The 16,607-nt window shown below is 36.6% G+C and overlaps 1 protein-coding gene across 3 annotated transcripts in view; it reads left to right on the forward strand.

Moving 5' to 3' along the window:
- The window catches only part of CCDC171 (coiled-coil domain containing 171), a 186,611-nt gene that overhangs the window by 149,452 nt on the left and 20,552 nt on the right, over positions 1 to 16,607 (forward strand). The window contains exon 25 of one of the 3 annotated variants that reach the window (XM_042826746.1): positions 11,502 to 14,198. The exons of 1 other annotated variant lie outside the window; for it this stretch is intronic. The gene's annotated coding sequence lies outside the window, so the exon portion shown is untranslated. Of the gene's footprint in view, positions 1 to 989; positions 1,041 to 11,501; positions 14,199 to 16,607 lie in introns of those variants that run through there. One more of the 3 variants, XM_042826748.1, reaches the window with a different exon arrangement.

Here is a 16,607-nt window from a genome sequence, read left to right on the forward strand (position 1 = left end):
TTGTTTCTCAGCCAGCCTTAGAATTGCCTGTATGTGCAGCATGCCCTCAGTGTGGCATGCATCAGGCTACACTCACTCACTACAAAAAAAAAAAAAAAAAAAAAGAAAAAAATTAAAATTGTGTTGGCATTTAACTGGTTTGGGCTGGAGAATCTACAGTTTGCTAGGGGCAGACCTTCCCTCAAAGGAAACAGCTACCTCCAATGACTCTTTCTCCTCTTATTCTGCTTCTGGTGCACTGCCTTGGAAAGGCCAGGCATCATTTCCACTATCAGTCCCACAGCAGATTTCTCATCTGTTGGACTAGACCATATGGAAGACCCTGTACAGGCCGAAGGGAGATAATGATGATGGTGAGGAAAGGTGCTGTAAACCACAGCAGTGTCCTTGAATTTGTGCCTTTCTGGAATTTGTAGAAATCAAATATTTGGTCATGCTTTTTTCTTCTGCCTTCTTGTGTAATTGTTCATGTTTACATCGTTTTCACTTGGGGAAAAGAAGAGCAGACTTTGTGTTCTTTTCTGTGACATTTTCACTATAAAGTAACGTTTTTGTAGAAATACTTCTGCTTACCTATTTCTGTTGTTTGATTGTTTGCATTTTGTACTCTAAGAATAAAAGTTAATGCAAGAAATAAAAAAAATGTGCTCTATAAAATATGTTAGAGAATATGACTTGCACAGATAAAAAGAGGAAGTTCAGTGTTAGGGCATAAAGCGTAACACTTTTCTTAACTCATGCCTGTTCCTGTAATGTAGACACGATTTAGGCGCATACAGTCAGCAAGTTACATTTTAGTGTTTATCTTTATTGGGTTTTACATATTTAAGTCACACTGCTTAATATTTAACCAGCATTTACTTACTTATTTATTGTTGTCATCTTTAAATTACGTATAAAAACCTTTCATGGAAGCTTGTGAAACTCCACATTATGTAGCAATGGAGCGGTTTTTCCAGTTAATCATACTGAGGACTTATTTTCTCTAGAGACCTGGCTCCCTGAAGCAATTTGGCCTGTTGAATAAACTGGTACTTGAAGAAATTTTTACAATGTGAAATGACTACCTGATAAGGTAAAAAAATTGTCAACTCATTGTGAACTGTGGAGATATTATCATGATTAAAACCTTTTCAAATATTTTTGTTTCCTTTAGTTTGTGTAACAGTTCAGTGCAGTTAAAGAGATTTAAAAACACAATGTGATTCTTAAGATATATTTTTTCCATTTTACAAAAAATTATTCTTTGTTGACTTCATTCAGAAGGTATCGCTTTTGGAAGGGAAGGAGCCTCTTTTCATTAAGCTATCAACTGATTTTTTTTTTTTTTTTTTTTAAAGAAGGAAAGGTACCTTTAAAATACACAGTAGGTAGTAAGGTGTATTAATGTGGGCAAGGACAGTGTGGAAAAACAACTGTTTCCCTGCTACATTTGATGGTATTAAGGAAGCACAGTGGCACGATGATGATGCAATTATTCCTATTCGTCATTTTCAGACAGTGTAATTGCTTCCTTCAGTTCTTCCTGGTTTTTGGAGAGAGATCCCTGGAACTTTCAGAGCCATGTTAAGACACCACACTTCTGAATCTGTGCCTGAACTGCAATTGACATGTGGTTCAATCAGGAAATGTCACCATAAAGCTGACACTGCAATACTTGCCTGTGCTAAAATTGTGTGTTCGTAGATATTTTGAGAAGCCTTTTGTCCTACTTAGATATTACAGGTAATTAACCACAGTTGTGAAATAGCTCACTGATTTTTCAGGTTTGGTTGAGTACCTGTGTGTGTCACTTGATCACAAAATAATTGGCTCATATGGTGATTATAGGGGTATAATCCCTGTTAGGGTCCCTCTCAGTCTTTCAGACTCTGCAACACCAAGGTTTCTCACAGGGTTTCGCTGATTGTACTGCACTCTTTTGGGAGCCTGTGCAAATCCTGCAACTGAAATAGGGCAGCCTGACATAACAGTCGTCCCATTTCATTTCAATTTCATTTCATTTCATTTGCACATGTCAAAACATCCTGTAGCTTTAGAAATTTCTAGTTGCATTTAGTTACTTGCTGAAGTTTGCTATACTCTAAATAAAAGATTTTTTGGAAGAATATAATCTAATCAGGAGTTCTAAGTAAAGGAATTTCAAGATACCATTCTGAAACTTAGGAAGCAGACCAAATTACAGAAATATCCCATTGTAAAATGATTTTTTAAAGTTATGCTACAGCTTTCTTGCTATAAAAGCCAAAAAGCTGAAGGAACTTCCCTCCAAGTCTCCTTCTATGCTTCTCATTAAACTTTGATAAAAACGTTGTGTGCCGGATGAATGTTTTCAGTGTTGTATGTGGTGGCTTTTTGAAAAAAATAAATTCTTCTGTGCTTTCAGAACACACATTTGCCATATGTATACTGAAGGATGAAATTCCATTAGCATTTTTTTAATGTTGATTCGCATAAAATATGATTGGTATGCAGGAAATATTAGTTCCATTTGCCTCACTCTAACTACATGTTCGGCCTCACAGAAAGTGATGGTCTAGTACCTGACTGAAAAACAGTTCTTAGAGGCTGACTGTACTCTTGAATCTACTAAGTATAAAAAGTTCTGCTGAAGCAATTGTTAGAGTGTTGTTTAATCTCAGTCTGAAATATGACTGTATATGTAAATTGGGCCAAAACCAACAGATATAGTAACCCGAGCTCACACACACTCAAGTTGTTTATAACTGATAAGCTTGATTCCTTGCCCAGTTAGTGTAATTTGGATCGTGCATTTACAAAAGACCTACATGTTTGCTGTCAACTGAAATTGAACCTAAAAAGTATTTTTTTTTAGGCCATTCAGATGTGAACTGTAATTTTAGAAGCAGTGCTGCAGGAATGCCAACTGTGTTCCTTAACAATTACTGTTATAAAGCTACCTTTTAAAAATACCCTTTTGAATACACACTGCATGAGATACTTTATGTAATATACAGGAGGAGTAATTTCCTCCTGAAGTTATGTGAACCAGTTTTTACTGGGGATGAATGAACATTAAAATGTTTGCTTTGAATAAGCGAACAAAAGTTTGGAAAATACCTCAAACATACAGGGAGCCAAAGGTGAATCTTTTCCTGCAGTATATTCAGGGGCAGGGGATGAAGCCCTTATCAGGATTTTGACTGAGGTGACTGTCTGTACTTCACTGGATGACCTAGGAAATGCCTCTGCACTGGTCAGTGCTAGGAGGGTGGAACCTTTTGTCCTCTTGCTACATTGATGGTTTTAATAATAAACATTCCTGTTCCATTCTCAACATTTTCTGTTGAGAAAATAAGGCTGAAAGCAGTAACGCCTCGCTTCTAAGCGTGGCATTAATGCTACCTTTTTTTATTCTGTCATTAGAAGATCTTTTGAAGAGGCCTCTTGATTTAATATTTTTTAGAGGAGATGAGTTACAGTCCTATAGCCTATTGCAAATGTAGATGCTTGTACTCAACATGCAAGAGTTGATCTGTATTACAGTCTTTGCTAAAACAAACAAAAAACAACAGAAAAAACTCTGTTTTTCAAATAGGTACAGCCAAGTCGTGTTAGTCATCCAGCTTATCATCCCAATTCTGTCTCCTGTGAGCTACCTACAATCCAGCAATTTTCTATGGAATGCTGAAGGCTGTCAATTCACAAGTTTAGAATCTCTCTTCACATTTCAGGATCTGCAGTTGTTTTCTCCACTAAAAGGCCTTGTCCTTTCCTGACACTTCTTTGTAAGCCTGTGTAATAGCATTTTCCTACCTGAAATACGAACGAGATGCTCATTGCGTTTTGTTTTCATTGCTGAAAATTACTCATTTTGGCATCAGCAACCTCTTTCAGAGGTGTGCCAGTTCCAAATCTCAGAATCACAGAATTGCCGGAGTTGGAAGGGACCTCAAGAGGTCATTGAGCCCAACAACCCTGCTAAAGCAGGTACCCTAAGTGCGTATGACGTTTCTTTTTACCACCTTGCATAAAGATAAGTTGGTTCTATCTCCTTGCCATAAATTACTGCTGAAGGACGTGTATGCTTTACGCCTCAATCAATATGTTTCCTTTTTGGTTTCCTTCCTTCATGTTTACAGCTTCTCTTGAGTTTCCAGTTTCTGCAAGCTGGTTGTGTGCTTCTCCTTATAAAAACCAGATCTCTTTTGTAACAAATGCTCTTTCAGGGGTTTTTAGAGAGAACTTCAGGGGGACTAGACCCTATAGATATGCTGGGAAGCAAATAGGTAACATAATCTTCTGAATTTGCTGTAATTTAGCAAACAACGGAATCTGCAGACTCAGTGGATAGTCTTTAGAGTTGTTGAAACCGATAAGGCTACCACAAGGCATTCACTGCAGCTGCTCTCATAATTCTGCTGTCCAGACACTCATCCAGTCTGTTCCAGCTTCGTTAATAAGCCTCTCCATCAAAGGGCACTTGAATATCATCAGTTCATGCTGAATATTGGCTTCTTGAAAGAATTTTCTGACTTGGTCTACATATCTATTCGAATTCTTTGGAGAGAAGTAGTGAGCAAGAGAATATTCTCCAGGCATCTGTCTTGAGAGTAGCAGTAAGTTCCATGTTTGTTCTCATTTTAAAATAATCTATCAGTAGATCCTAAAATATTTTTTTTCCCAATTTAGATGGTTCATTTATTTTGTTAGCTATACAGCTTCATTGTTGTGATCCTTATTCTTTAAAATACTGTAGATTTGGCAGAAATACACAGCAAAAAATAATATTCTGAATGCCTGAATATTTTTAATGCAAGAAAACTGAATCATAAAAACATTTCCAGTGTTCATAGACCTTCCTCGTTTATATTGTTAAAAGTTACTGTTACAAATAGTTACCTTTTCTGTATTTTCCCCTTTTACCTGTATTGCCAATATATCTTCATTAATTATAAAGTGATTGAAGTGTTTTATTGAATTAGTGTAATTTCATTTTTGCCAAAATCTTTTGTGATGATTTGCTCTACGAATCCACATTAAAATTAGTCTTTGGTAAAAGACAGATTAATGCACTACTGGCAAAGCTCAGCTTTCCTTGTCTGTTTAGTAATGAAAAGCCTAGATGGTAGTTGCACCCGTTTTGAGCAAAAAGACAAAAAGGAAGGTAGCTAAGCATTTTGCTGTGCGTGAGCAGTTAGAGGGCAAGCAGACACCATGCACCTTGACCACCTATTATGAAGCTTTTTGCTGCAATGTCAAGTGAAAGCGAGTTAATTGGGTGAAGCTGTAGAGCATGTTAGGGGCATGGTAAAGGGTTGCTGTCTGACAGCTGAATGTCAGCAGAAGCTAGTCAAGTGTGGCTGAGAGACAGAGACCTGTCACAAAGTTCATGTGGACTATCGCACAGTTAGGGAGATGAAATGTGGTTCTGTCTCACTTTCTCCCTCATTGCATTCAAGCACCTTAAGATTTCACACTGTACGTGTCAACTCTTGTTCTCTAAGCTGTTTTCTCCTAACACTTCTGCATTCAAATGATTGGACAGAAGATGCTAATGTTTGGCAAAATGAATGTAAATACACTTCTTTCCTTTTTATGCTAGGGTGGCAGTATGCATGCAACTCAGAAGGTACTTTGAAGGCTTACAGACAGGCCCAAAGCCTAAGAGTTCAGCTGATGACTGAATACTTATTTCTCAAGAGAATATGAAATTTGACACTTTAACTTGTTGGATGGGGACTGCTTTTCCATGAGTGCTGACAGAAGGAGAGTCTAAGCAGTGAGTGGCAAGTACTACTTCATGAGCCAATTGTGCCTCAACATGCGGTCATGTGTACTTCAGTCTCCAGTTGTAGTCATCATCTATCTTCTTTCTGGAAAAAGGGAAAGAGCAGCAAAGGTGACCATCAGAGAGAAATACTGATCAGAGGCAATAAAAAGCTGTAATAAAACTCACATAGGCTAAGAAAGTCTCACTGGAAGCAACAGAAGTGTCAGTGTCTTACAGTACACTAATGCAAAGCATGGAGAGCTGTCACAAAGGCTTAGTAAGAATACAGTGTTCCTTTCAGTGTTGGTTGCACAGCACAAATAAACCAGTAGCCATTGAGAATGGATATTAAGAATAAAAATAAAGAATAGAAGTTGCGTCTATTCTTGAGAAAGTGGAAAATCTCTGGTAGGTAGTATGGGCAAAAATTCCCTCATGAGTTCATGCTCCTATAGTAAAGAATTTGGAAACTTGGATTGAAGAGCATATTGAGCGAGCATTTCACCATGAAAGTAGTACACTATATATATATATTGTGTCTTGTGTTTTGGAATTGTTACAGTGCAGTGCAGACAACTTGACCTGAAAATGGGAGATTGCTATGTGTTTTCCAATGCAGTACCTGGAAAAAAAGACTGTGTAGGCTGTAGGGTAGATTTCTGGCCAGAATATTTGGAAATCATTAAAATTAACAATGCAAAACCAAATTCTCTCTCTTTAAGTGAAGAAGACATTGAAGATAAAGTGTTCTGATGTGGTAAGCCATCTTTAATTCTTCAAATGGAACAGATTTAAGTATGTTTGAATATAACAAGATTTTCTTTTAGAAAACAAGCAAAATATTATGAAATCTTCCTTTAATTGCTTTTAATTGAGCCTCAAGAGTGTGATTTCACTGAATGCATTAAATACAAAAGCATTACAGAAGCAGAAAAAAAATGATTTCCAGATATTTTATAATCATGTTTGTTTAATAACTCCTGAAAGTTGAAGAGGGAATTCTTTGAAAATGAAAAAAGCCTTTAGTATTGTTGGCTAGGCTCATCCAAGGAAGAAAGTATGTTGTGTGTCTACCTTTCTGACTTAATATGTAATGAGTTGGCAGTCCATGGAATTATTCTCCGATAGTAAATTGTTTCCAGAATCCAGGCAGGAGTGCTGACAATTAAAATTTATACTGAATGTTACAATTTTCCTACTTTGTGTCAGAGCAGAAATTTAGTCTTACAGTCTCAGAATACAGAATTGCAAAGTTATTGACTCAGGAAGCAAACTTTCTAGTTTTGGCCAGCATACATTCTTGCTTTGAAGAAGTTTGTTAACTAGCAATGTCAATAGTAATACTTTCCATTTTAAGCAGCTGTTTTAGCATTTTCATCAGACTGATGTTTTATTTGTTTCACTTCAAGTGAGAAATGGCTGTTTGAGCTGCTTCTAACAGCAAGTGAATCAGCAGCATGCTGATGTCCCTTGGTATTGTGTGGCAGAACCCAACTCAGTTCTGGTACTTGCAGTCTGAGAAGAAGATTGTGAGTGACGTGAAAAATTTTTTACAGGGAAATAGGTTTTCCACATAAGTGCAGCAAAATGGAATCATAGGCAGTGCTAGTTTTTTAACAGTTACTGAGATAGATATCACTGTGGTGAAGTGAAGGAACACAGTGATAGCATACATGGAAGAAGAAGGAAAAATATTATTGTCCATTTGGTTGGTGCCTACATGTGTGTATGTTCTAGATTTGGGGTGAGGGAGAGAGAAAGGAAGGAATCAGTACCAGAAATCAACTGTGAAGGAATATATTATTTCCCACTTTTCCCCTTGCTCTCAGTTTCTGTGCTTAACTCACATTCCTTTCTACTTGAGTGGCTGTGCTACAGCCATTTTAGAGATTGGGAGAAACTACAGCTTTCTTTTCCCTCGGCACTTCTATTTTCTGCCAGCCATCCTCACTATCTAGGTAGCTTGTAGTGTGGTGACTTCCAGTATAACACTTCGGCTTTGTAATTCTTAATTTGTCATCCTTAATTTGCCATGTGAGAAAAGAATGAGTTACGGAGAACCTCTCTAGCTGAGTCGTTGTATTACACTGCAACTTCAGTATTCTTTCTGCCCTTTCATTACATACCATTCTTGGTCATTTTCTGCTCTAAGTGGCTTCATTACTTCCTTACCTCAGTCAAAATAATACGTGCAAGTTTGTCTTTCACAGTCCAGAAGCCTTAACTCACAAAGCATGTTACTACGTTTACTATTTTTATATATATATATATATATATATTATAGTTTTATGTATGTTACAAAAGGGGAGAAGGGAAATTTGTGCTACTGTGTTTTGTAATTGAATATTTGAAAGAAGTTTAAAGTGACTGAAATTAGTGGTGGGAAATTGCTGAAATGGAAGGAGTTGTTTAGCATACAAATAATGGAAAGCAATTGGAAAGTTGTGGTATTATTGTGAAGATTGTGGTCCAGTAAAATTATCTTTGTGTTGACTTTGAAGGCTAAAACCGTTCTGACTGATCTGTGGCTTCTATTCTGGTTATAGATCTTACTCCTGTTGTTGAAGATAAACAATATATTTCTGACAGTGTAATTCTTTATGTAGTTATTTGTTTGCACCACTGACAAAACAGATGCACAGTTTTCTACTTCCAAGCATCTGACTGTGTGTATTATTTCACAAGTGTTGATACATATAAGCAAAATAGGGTGTTTTTGATCCCAACATGATGCTTTTGAATAGACTGGTACATACATACCAACGTAACACTGATGGTATTTTAATATTCTCTCCCAATGTCATTCATTATAAAGCAACCCATTATGAGTCAGTTTTAACTTTTGTGAAACAGCAACCACTTAACTAGGTCACAAATGTGATCATAGGTTAGTCACAAAAGAACAGTAAAGAACAGTTGTTTCAGAAGTCTTATTTCCGTGTCTAACAATAAAAAAATTGCTTAAATTAACTACAGTGCAAGAAGCAACTATTTCATAGTATAGACTAATCTTTCATATTTTCTTTGCTTTTGGGAAAATGTTTTTTATAAAATTAGGTTATCAGATTTTGAAAAATGACTCTAGAGCATGACCAATTACTGTATTTCATAAACATTTTGAAAGCCTATTCTTGCTAGACCCGCTGTGTCCTAAATACTTGTTTACCTGATGAAGTGCAACAGTTTAGATGGAATCATTTATGGCTTATCAGGAAAATAAAAATGATGTGTTAAAGATATACCGGACATCTTATTTAATAATACCTGCATCTTATTTAAGATGTGTAATTCCTCTTTTAAAAATCACCTGAATACGTATTCATATGATGAATAATCATCACAGCCCTGGCACAGTCATCTGAGTTGGTCAGTTTAATACATATTTTAGAAAGGTCTCTAAACAAAATGATGTTCAAAGGGCTTTGTTGGAAAATTATAACTACCTTTAAAAATTCTGTTGTGTAGGTATGTGTTCAAACAACGTGTATTATAACAGTTCTACTTTTTTTCCTCTGCTAACCTAAAGAACATGGTTTTCTTATTCTTCATGAGTTTATATAATGATATTGCATCAAAACAGTTCTTATGAGAAACGGCCAAGATTTTTTTTACATCAGTCATGTCGTTATTCGATCTGATTTCCCTTCTACTCAATGAATAGTATTCTGTTCCTTGCAAGAAGTACAGCACAGGATCTGGATAACTAAAGCAGAGCTTTTTTCCCCCAACAGTGAAGCTTTTACTGTAACATAGTCTATTGACTTGCTGCCAATCATTAAGTTTCATACTTTTTTCTGCTATTCTCAAAGGAAATCTCATTTCTTTTTACTGGGATTTTGATGCCATGTTCCTCGAAAAGTAACATCACTATATCCAAAAAAAGAATATTATGAGGTAGCAATAGTAGCATGCAATTTTAGTCACTAAGATATGCTGATAAATTAAGATAATGAAAGAAGTACAAATTTCTATGTTTATATTTATCTTCAGTATTTATTATCCTGAGTGAAACCTGTTAATAACTTATGTCTTAGTGACTTCATTTGCCTACACACAGAAGTATTTCTAGAATCTCACAGTTCATTCGCATACTTCAGTATCTTGTTCATATTTTCTTATGAATGACCTTTTTTTTTTTTTAGAGAGAGAGAATTTATGTCAGCTAATTAAAGCATACAAATAACTATCTATTAATCAGTGTAAGAGGTGGATACCTACATTGAGATCTCATTTCAGATATGCTGCTACAAACGCAAAGTGAGGCTTCTTTGTGCTTTTGCTCTGTAGTGGTTCCCATTCTGCATAGTATTGAGCAGGACTGAATAGGCAGTGTGTTACAGATCACTCTGGTTATCTCATCCTCATAACCACCGTAGTTTAGAAAAACTAAAGGCACTACCTCATTTTAATCATCTCCTTGGATCAGTCATCTAAATTGGCTACTGCATGTGTTCTTAATGAAGCTGTAGCATAACCCAGCTGTTTACAGGGTCTGCAGTATGGCTTGTGATGAGCCAGGAAATCAAAAGAGTCCATATCAAAGAGAACTGTTGAAATAGGTGTTAGAAGCAACCATTGATTTTTCTCCAGCAATAGTAAGAGAGGAAAGGGGGATCTTTCATGAACATGTCTGTATACATATGATTAAGTCTGGATTAGTTGAAATATGAATATACATACACCCTGCTGCCTCTGTCTGTATATCTGTGAGTCTGTGTAGTTGAACCTGGGTGCCTGTAGATATGTGCATTTTTTCCTCATTTGTATTTGTGTATGTGAATACACATACACTCCTTCTCAAATGCTGAGAAGAGAGTGTTTAAAAAATAAGAGAGGATATACTGTAACAGCCTTACTTTTTGTCTTATCCATAGTTATGCTTTGGATGTGAAGTTTTCCCATACGTTCTGGCATAGTGAAATGATTGTTTATACTTTTCACAGCTATGTAGAATGTTGGCTAAAATACCTTGATAAAGGGCAGAAAAGTAATATGACATTGCATTTTGTATTTTTAATAGATATTTAAATAAATGTGCGGTGTCTCTATTTAGTGTTTATATTAATGTCAATATACTGGTATTCATAATCTTTCAAAGTAGAATGCACAATGTTTTGGTTCTGCAAGTTATTTAATGTTGAATTTTAGATGGTCTAACCTTTGTAACTGTTTGACTGAATGTCTGATTCACTGAAAGATGAGCTGTGTTTCCCGGCAAGGTACACTCAGTGTATATTCTCAACAATCTTCTAACAAGCTAATGCTCAAAGAATATGAAGTGTTTGATTTCAATTTACGGCAAAATATATTTTAAACTGATTTAGTAACTTCCACTGGTAACAAAGCACATTTTTCCCAATAACAGTGAGAAAGATAAGTTTCTTTACCTGCTTAAGAAAATCAGAACTTAGGAATGATGATGAAGAGGAGTAAATGTTTTCTGTGAATATTTTAAACGCTTCAAATAATATGGGCTATAGTTTTATAACACTTATATTGTACTTACTGTTGCACAATTGGTGCGTTTCTGCTTTGTTTCTGCTTATTACAGGTTTATATATGCATACATATATATTCGGGTATCACGTACTTTAAATAAATGTTTGAAACAAAAAATGGACACTTGCAGATACTTCATATACATCTGTTTGTAAAGGGTATAATACTAAAAGGTGCATCAATATATATACTATTTTTCTTTCTTGCTTAACATTGAGTGTAGAATCTCTCAGGATATTATTTTTTATATCACTTCATTTTACTTCAGGAATCAAGAGGGAGTTCAAACATCACCATGACTTCAAGCTAGGAATTCAGCCTGACCAGCGTTGAATCCCAGATTTTTTGGCATTGAAAGCTGATCTTGACACATCCTACAACAGTTTTATGCACAATAGAGCCAATTCTCAGTCTTCAGTCTATTCCTTCACCCTGAATGTCACATACAGTCCCAAAAGAACAATGGAAAATGGATTTTGTATCAATAATCTTCAAGAAGGAAAAAAAATTGCATTAATGTAAAATGATGCAATTAAAGTGCAATTTTGTTGCTACCTTTCGATTGTAGTTCAGTGTTTGTATTTTTTGACATTAATTTTACGGTGTTATGAAAAATGTGCATTTACATGTTCACATTTCTGTGTTTCCAGTTCTTTGCATACCAAAACAGCTATTTTTTAAACTTCTATTTATTGTGGTTGCTCTTTCTTTATGTAATATATTTTTAAATGTTAAAGAATGACACATTTTGGGTAATTTTCCTCAGTCTTAAAAAAAAAATCAATAAGCCATTTTAGTCTCTATCTATCAAAGTTGTTTCATACTTGTCTATTTTAAAGCAGGACTGCAATACTTTAATAGGATTGAGAGAGCTATTTGAAATGTATGCCAATGATTCCTGTCATTTCATGGCAGCCCTGCCATGGTTCACTGAGCCCCCTCTTTTCTCTTGTCAGCTCAACTGAAGACAAGCATTTAGTTGCAAACTTTAAGCAGGTTGTGCAAAACAGAAATGATGTGACTGCTTCTCTTCCTGCACAATAATGTCACTGCTGGTCAATGTGAGAAGGTCAGGTTGCTCCTTGTAAAGCTACATGATACCACTTGCCTATTTGAACAAGTTAAGTTAACTGCTGAATCTGGTCCCTGCAGGCATTGAAAACTCACCCTTTTATCAAGTCTGCATTTCATAAGAAAGAAGAACAATTGTGCAGGGAGGATTTCTGATGATATGTTTATGTACTTTATAAGGACAGTTCCCAAACCAATGTTGCAGGTAATATATTTAGTTTAAGCTGAAAGACTTTAAAGTAATGGCTGTTTTGACCTTCAAATAGACTCCTTTTTTTGTTGTTGTTGGTAGGACCCAAGAGTGACGCCCATCTTTGATGCTGACAGAATTTAAAGCAAGGCCATTGCCCTGCATTTTCTGCCTTGTAGCACACAAAAGTAAAATTGTATGTCAGGCCGAGATGTCGGGGAGCTGACAAGATGCCCCAGTGACATTTCAGCTGGAAAGAGCAAGTGTCTTGCAACCAAGTGGTCAAATATCAAATAATAGGTCAAGCAGGAAGGAGCTGAGTTCTAACCACAAAGAGGTTTCTGGTAACTTACTTGACAAGCTATTGGGCGCTTTGTGGCTTGACAAAGTGATGTTCTGTTGGGTATCGCTAGACAGACTGTTCTTTATCGCCTTCAGAAGATCAGACATTGACATTGATTAAACTCTTTAACCCTTAAAGGTTAAATCCTAGCAGTTTCGTCACTGTGAATGAGGAACAAAAGAAAATTTGTAATATACCACTTGTTTCCATATTAATCACTGAACTCCCCAATGTTATTAACTTTTGATGTACTGTGTAGTTTTTGACAAAAAGATTGAATGCAAAATCTATATAATAGATTGTTTCTTGTTATGGACCAGTGATACATTAGAAAAATAATATTATGCATTATGGAATTTGTAGTTTCTTCTAATATGTCAAAGACGGGATTTGATTTTAGAGCCCTGACTACTGAAATTTCATTTTTTCTGGAAAACAATACTAGTGTAGATAATATACGATTTGTGATGATCAAACTCTTCCAGATGCCCTTGTTCTCAGGTACCAGGAAGGCTGATATAAATCTCAAACACCTGACAAAAGAACTTTAATCAAAGACTTCCAGGTTTTCAGGTAGCCTCTTGTACAAGTCCATTGCTGTCAGTCATGATATGCATGTGTGCTAATACACAGCCGTGCAAAAACAAATAATAAATTCTCCAAAACTAAACTATTGCAATAAAAGTTATCTGATACAGAAAAACACTCCTTTTCTTTATGCTGATGAATTTAATCTTGAACACTGAAGATAGAGGTTTTGCTGGCTCTCCTGCTTCCTGGCAGAGACCAGTCTTGGTAAAGGTGCTGCAAGTACTGTATTCTTCCCTGATGGTAATAACATCAAGTATCTGTTATTTTGTTTGCACAAAAAATGAAATATTCCATAATAGATTGAGCAGTTTTTTTCAGCACTGCATATAGAAGTGTTTGTGTGTTTCATTTTTAAAATATATCCTCGTGGTACTCTGTAGTTTCAGGAAGACAGTGCTATATTATCTCAACTTACTGAAGAAAATTTGCTACATACTTGTCCCTTCCCTGTCATTGCCAATACATGTGATATTGTGTATCTAGATACAGAGAAGTGATTTATTTATGAAATCTGTTTTTCTTTCTGAAATCCGTATCTGGCTTTCACTAGGACTGATCTCCTCTAGTTACTTCAGGTGCTCCAAGCATTAAGATTGTATAGAGGTCACAGCTATGGCAAACTGGTTGTAGTTAATAGGAATAATCTAGCAAGCTATGATTTCTCACATAAACTGATTTGTATACTTTCACTGAAAGGAGGGCCTATTCAATCTGTTAAAATACTGACCAGCTGAAAGTTACAGACTTTTTCATAAACCCATGTGCTTTGAAGAGACTTTGAAATATGTGTTGTTTGGATGCTTGATGTCTCATTTGTAATGGGAAGCTCCTCTTTCACATATTGTAAAGAAGTTGAGTAATAAACTGGATTATTATTAGTTAAATAATCCCACATTGCTTTTCCAGGCACATGATAAATTGGAGTTTGTGATAAATTCTAAGCAAATAGAAGAAATCCAGCTGGCAAGATCTCCCATTAGTAGTTTACAAATGATCCTATCACAGCATTTCTTTCCATTTTTGGGGGACACTAAAAAAATCATGCTTGTGTAAAGATGACAATGCAATTTGGTAAAAGTAGGTGCCAAAAGAGAATCTATGACTGGTTTATACCTTTTGCTTTCATTCTCTTGCTTCAGAAGTTACAAAGTTTGAGATCTTGAGTCTTATTTTCAAAGCTATGCATGGTTCAGAATTGGGATGTCAGAAGGACTGCTTCCAGTTAAGGAACCTCAATTCTGTCAACTATATTTTTCTGTGGGAACAAACAAGTTTTCCTTAGAGGGAAGTCTGTTTTTGGCCGGATTAGAATATTCTCCAGGATTTTCCAAAAATCCTGGAGAAGGATTTCACAAGAAATAATTGATTACAGATCTGCCTTCTGGTAGGTCTAAAAATAAAATTAATTTATTTTCCTGACAAGCAACTTATCTCTAGAAAGAGATTGTGAATTACATGATTTCCAAATAGGAAGTTCTTCAGTTTTTAACACAAACTCTTTGAGTATGTGTTTGCATGCTGTTCTCAGCAAAGCGTTTATTGAGCTGACTGTATTATCACATACTGTAAACAATTAACACTGCAGCAGTAGCAAAGAAGGGCTTTTCAGCTCTCCTTTTCTCCCACAAACATTTGGAAATTCAGTAAAGTTTTACTGTTAGTTAAGTTTGATGCATAATTATGGGAACCCTCTTCTCTGCTGGAAAAGAGTTTTTATTTCTGTACAAAGTAAATAAAGGACAGTTGGGCTTGGAAGGCACCTCTGGAGATCAGCTAGTTCAAGCCACGTGCTCAGAACATGGTCAACTAAAATTACTGAGGGTCATGTTCTATTGGGATTGTGTATCTGCAATAATGGAGTCTATATACAATCTCTCAGCCTATTCCAGTGTGAATTTACCCTGAGAGTAAAAATGCTTCTTTTCTTACATTCAAGTGAATTTTGTGTATTTTCATTTTTGCCTGTTGCTGCTTGTCCTTTCACTGAGCACTGCACAGAAGAGACTATCTGCATCCTCTTTACTTTGCAGGTATTTATACACCTGAGTCTAATCTTCTGCAAGCTAAATGAATCACAGCTTTCTTAGCTTCTCCACATAGGATAGATACTTAAGGCCTTCCAGCAATCAACTTTGTGGACCTTCTCTGTACTCCAGCAAGTCCATGTCTTCCTAATAGAGGCTCAGGAAGGGAACTAGCACTCCAGGCATGCTGAAATCGGGGCATAGAGGGTCACATCCCTCAACCTTCAGTCAACACTTCTCCTGAAGTAGCTCCAGCAGGCTGATGGCATCCTTTTTTTGCCTCTTTCCTCCCAGCTAGAGACTGAGACCTGGGAAGAAAGAGGAAAACACATCAGATGAATGACTGCGTGGATGGGCTGTAGTGACCATGCCTCAGTGGCGTTCATGACCTCAGGGAATATGGGGCTGGCAAAGAGCAGGTGGGGACCCTACACTTCAGTAACGTCAACTGGCTGCTTAAGGAATTGCTGGATAAGATCCCTCAGGAAACTGTCCCTAGGGAAATAGGAACAGAGCTGGCAGCTCTGTAAGGGTACCTTTCAGAGAGGATAAGAGCTCTCCATCCCTCAGTATAAGAAAATATGCAGAGGGAAGAAACTGTCATAACTGAACAAGTATCTGCTGGACAAACTGAAGGAAGGAAAGCAAGGAAATGTATAGGCAGAGGAAGCAGGAGGCATGCAGCCTAGCGATGATGCAGGGATGCTCTCTGGATGTGCAGAGAGGAGATCAGGAATGATTCTACAGGTACACTGGTGAGATGAAAAAGGCCAAGGAGAGTGTAGCTCATCAGATCAATGAGAAGAGAGAACTGACTTCAACCAACATAGCGAGGTCTGAGGTAGTAAACAAGTTATTCGCCTCAGTGTTTCCTGGTAGCCAGGCTTCTTGTGCCTCTCACATCCCCGAATCTTTAGGTGAGGAGTAGGGAGCAAAATCCCTCCTACAACACCGAACAAGTCAGAGACAACTCAGACTGAATGTGTACTGTATGGGTCCTGGAAAAAACAGGTCAATTCCTGACATCAGCTGAAAGCACAGGAAGTTTTCTGCTGGCAAAAACAGATACAAAAAAAGCTGAGGTACTGAATAAAAAAAGCTGAGTACTGAACAAGGTTTTACCTCTGTCCTCACTGGCAGTCAGGTCTCCCATAT

The sequence above is a fragment of the Centrocercus urophasianus genome, unplaced genomic scaffold (genome assembly GCF_019232065.1).
Source record: "Centrocercus urophasianus isolate 14NV4802_14NV808 unplaced genomic scaffold, USGS_Curo_1.0 seq_27, whole genome shotgun sequence".
In the NCBI taxonomy this organism is placed as follows: domain Eukaryota; kingdom Metazoa; phylum Chordata; class Aves; order Galliformes; family Phasianidae; genus Centrocercus; species Centrocercus urophasianus.